Here is a 5,000-nt window from a genome sequence, read left to right as displayed (position 1 = left end):
CATTGTGACACATAGGAATTTATTGGCATAAAGGGCCACCACACCAACAACAATAACGATAAATACATAGTTCTAAAAATCATTCTCACTCAAGTGGATGGCGGAGTCAACACTATAACTGTAATGGGAACAACGGTGGGGAAGGATATGGTTGGGATCACTTTTAGATCAATGCTTCTCTACGCTTGAATAATCTTGAAAGACATAGACTGCAGCGTGCTGAAAACGCATCAGGAAACATGGACGTGTTAGGTGCGTGCACTTTAGATTCACTGCAATTGTTTGTGAATGCAATTTGTATTCTCTCCCAAACTTAGAAACTATAAAACTATAATTAAAACTATATTTTAGGAGATTTACAAGGTATTATCTGTTTTTCAAAATCATTCAAGGACTAGGCCCAAACACCAATATATATAATGGCGTTTTTTCCACTGCTGGTAACAGCTTGACTCGACTCGCCTCAACTCGACTTGACGCATTCTGCGTCCATTTTCCATTGCAGATTGAGTAACGCCTCAGCGTGGCTGGTCACCATAGCTACACGTGATGATGTAATTTTCAACGCGACTCACAACAGCACGTTGGCTATGTCGGTACACAATCCGTCCTGCCTGCACAATCCGTTCTGCGCATGTGCAAGATGTTCGCGCACGCACAGATGATATCATGATAAATGCGGATTTACGACACTGCACGATCTGTTCCCATAGACAGTTAAAGAAAGTCTGTTTGCCTCCACCGGAAAGCTAACGTTAGTTTAGCTAACAGCTAATTCGACTAACCACTAGCTGAGACAGCATGTAAAAGACCCTCAAAACTTAAAATAACTGTTTAAATATATAACAGCTGTTACGTCAGTTTTACTTTACTTGTGCTCATATGAAATACAATCACGGAATACTTGTCTTTATTATTATGTAAAGTCTCAATTTAGCTGTAGCTGCTTTTCCCACTGTTTAGTTTGAGTAACGTTATTTTAGACTGAATCAAGCTGTCAGCCTGTTAGCCGAAATAGCTGTTAGCTAAACTAGCGTCAGCTTCCCAGTGGAGGCTAACCGTTCTCTTAGCTAATACATCAGTACACGATCTGTCATAGTTGTAGCAGTTAGCTGTTAGCCTCATGGATGTATTAACAGGACGGTTGGCCTCCACCGCCGTAGCTTCCCGGCTGACCGCTAGCTTTGATTCAGTGGGAAAAGCAGCTACAGCTAAATTAAGACTTTACAGTAATAATAAAGAGACAAGCATTAAGTGATTGTGTTTTAATTGAGCACAAGTGAAGTATAACTGACGTAACCACTATTATAAATTAAATATAACGCTGTTACGTTAGATAATATATAAATATATTGTATTTGAGGGTCTTTGCTGTCTCAACTAGTGGTTAGCCGAATTAACTGTTAGCTTAAGTATTATCACCCCTCCCTCCTCCTCATCCCGTCTCCTCCCCCTCCCTTCAGCACACTAACCCCCCAACCCCCAACACAAATCCTTCCTGTCAGTTATTGGCTGGAAACCCTAGCTAAGTGTCCATCCGCTTGTCAATCGAATTATCTGAAGTTAGATTAAAAAAAACTCACGTGAATAAAGCTGGTGGAAGTGTGTTTCCATCCAACGGCTTGAAAGCAAAAAAAAAAATATATATATATGCTTAAGTAAAAGGATATTATGGAAGCACATGATTGACTGTCATTTCCTTGTGGGAGAAATGCCTTTGTACTTAAAATGAAGGCCTTACAACATGTCTCTCCATTATCCAGTTTACCCGCCAGCCAGTGTCTGTAGTCGCTGCTCTCTCACTTTGAATCGCAGAATAATAGATGTTATAAATCAGAGTGAGGAAGATCTATTCTCAGCCCGTTCCTCACACTTTGACCTGTTACCAGTATTAGTGCATGACACACTAACACAAAGAGGCTTATATTTCCTCCCTGCCCGTCTTAATTGGGTGTGACCCATGGATGTATAATAATAACGGTGTGACCAGCCCACGTCACGTTATGTAATCCACTTCAACTGCTCTCCATGCAGGAACACAGTGTTTCTCCCTCCATGTTGCTTTGCTGGCCGTCTAAAATTACTGAATAGAAAAAAAAATGTTTCTTTAGTTTCAGGTACAGTATGTTTGAGACACTAGTTGTGCTTTAGAGTTTTAAACACTTTCTTATTAAAGGAAATGGGAGTAGAGATTTACAAATGAATTACTGTATTTAATGTCTTAGTTGTGTATCTGTATGTCATTCAGACGTTAGCAGTCCAAGTTGATAACATGATTTTGGGTGGCCAGGACCACAAGGGGTTTAACCTTGTGTTATGCTTCAATTTCCTTTTTGTCTGTGTGTGTTGGTTTGTGGCAGAATAAAATCAAGTCTATGTTTTCTATTAAGGTATCCATAGTATCACCTAAAAAGTGCTTAAATGCTTATTTCTGCTCTTATTTTTAATGCTATATTTCTTTAATATGTTTTTCTCTACTGCTTGTGTCTTTTTCCTCGCTGCTCCTCACATATTGCCATGTGACCTGTTGTTTTAATGCATGTGAGCAACACTGGGTGTTTATTTGTACGTGGCTCAAAGGTGCTCTAAGCGATGTCACTTGTTTTTTAGGCTACATTTGTTGTCACATACAGCAAAACATGTCCTCACTATCTGCTACTTGCCTGTCCCCTGAACACACTGTAAAAAACATCTCACTATCTGCTAGCTGCCTGTCCCCAAAACACACTGTAAAAAACATCTCACTATCTGCTAGCTGCCTGTCCCCTGAACACACTGTAAAAAACATCTCCTCACTATCTGCTAGCTGCCTGTCCCCAAAACACACTGTAAAAAACATCTCCTCACTATTGCTAGCTGCCTGTCCCCAAAACACACTGTAAAAAACATCTCTTCACTATCTGCTAGCTGTCCCCTGAACACACTGTAAAAAACATCTCCTCACTATCTGCTATCTGCCTGTCCCCTGAACACACTGTAAAAAACATGTCCTCACTAGCTGCTAGCTGCCTGTCCCCAAAACACACTGTAAAAAACATCTCACTATCTGCTAGCTGCCTGTCCCAAAACTCACTGTAAAACCATCTCACTATCTGCTACTGCCTGTCCCCAAAACACACTGTAAAAAATCTCACTATCTGCTAGCTGCCTGTCCCAGAACACACTGTAAAAACATCTCACTATCTGCTAGCTGCCTGTCCCCTGAACACACTGTAAAAAACTCTCACTATCTGCTAGCTGCCTGTCCCACACACACTGTAAAACATCTCACTATCTGCTAGCTGCCTGTCCCCAAAACACACTGTAAAAACATCTCCTCACTATTGCTAGCTGCCTGTCCCCAAACACAGTGTAAAAACATCTCACTATCTGCTAGCTGCCTGTCCCCAAAACTCACTGTAACAAACATCTCTTCACTATCTGCTAGCTGTCCCCTGAACACACTGTAAAAACATCTCCTCACTATCTGCTATCTGCCTGTCCCCTGAACACACTGTAAAAAACATGTCCTCACTAGCTGCTAGCTGCCTGTCCCCAAAACACACTGTAAAAAACATCTCACTATCTGCATGCGGCCTGTCCCCAAAACAACACTGTAAAAAACAATCCTCATATCTGCTAGCTGCCTGTCCCAAACACACTGTAAAAAACATCTCCTCACTATCTGCTAGCTGCCTGTCCCCTGAACACACTGTAAAAAACATCTCCTCACTATCTGCTAGCTGCCTGTCCCCAGAACACACTGTAAAAAACATCTCCTCACTATCTGCTAGCTGCCTGTCCCCAGAACACACTGTACAAAACGCGGTCTCTGTAGACAGAAAAACAAACTGTGCCCACCTGCACCACCAAACATAAACAGTTGCTATGCTTCCGTCCACACGTTTTTATCCAAATTAAGTGATGTTGAATGAAAACTTCCTTATGGAAATTAGTAAAATTGGATAGAAATTCATGAATATCTCAAAGGAAATACATTCGGTCACATAAGATTTTATCTTGATCAATTTACGGCTTATGCAATAAACGCTGATGGAAACGTCATTTACCAAATAAATGATGAGTTGCGATTAAGTTTAGGTTTTATGGTTGCAACCCGCCACAAAACACAGAAGAAGAAGCTTTAGTTCATTTCCGCCCAGTATTTCTGCTCTGTCTGCACACAAGGGGGGTGTCAACAAAGACAGATGGGAGTGGACGAACGAGGAGACGAGAGACTTTCAGAATTTAATTTATCAGGAATTTGTGAAGGAAATGGCCGACAAAGGTTAGGACAAGCTGTGGGACGTCCTCCGGAGTACATGGAAGGCCCTCAGACAGCGAGACATGTCTCAAAAAAAGAGTTGCCAGAGGGACAATAAAAGGCAAGTTGCATCTGCAGCATCATAGCGATGTGTTGATAGCGTCGTTGTTTTCTTATTATAGCTTGATATGTCGCTATCTGCTGGCACATAAGCTCTATTACAAGATTTCCAATATTGATCATGTGCTTGTAGACGGCGCAATCCACTTTGTCTAGAAAAACTTTGTTCACAAATTTTTGCTTGAATGTTGTGTGATTCAGTGCGAAAATGAACGGAAACACCTTAAAATGTCTCAAATCAATTCAATATTTGATCGCAAAACAGCATGTGATGTCATTACTGGGCACTGCCAAGGTGCTCTTGAGCAAGGCACCAAACCCCCAACTGCTCGGGTCGCCTTTTCATGGGCAGCCCCCCCCCCCACACTCTGACATCTCTCCATTAGTGCATGTATAGGACCTAAGCATGTGTGTGTCATTTAGGTAATAACCACAGAGTGTAAATTATAATTTCCCCTTGTGGGAATTATTACGCACAGGTTTTTATTTGCTTTAAAGCCGTTGGATGGAAACACACTTTCACCAGCTTTAGTCACACGATTTTTTTTTAACCTAACTTCAGATAATTAGATTGACAAGCAGATGGAAATTTAGCTAGTGTTTCCAGCCAATAACCGACAAGAAGGATTTGGGTTGG

The sequence above is a fragment of the Etheostoma spectabile genome, chromosome 4 (genome assembly GCF_008692095.1).
Source record: "Etheostoma spectabile isolate EspeVRDwgs_2016 chromosome 4, UIUC_Espe_1.0, whole genome shotgun sequence".
Lineage (NCBI taxonomy): Eukaryota > Metazoa > Chordata > Actinopteri > Perciformes > Percidae > Etheostoma > Etheostoma spectabile.
The sequence above is the reverse complement of the archived record's forward strand: the minus strand, read 5'-3'. Positions refer to the sequence as shown.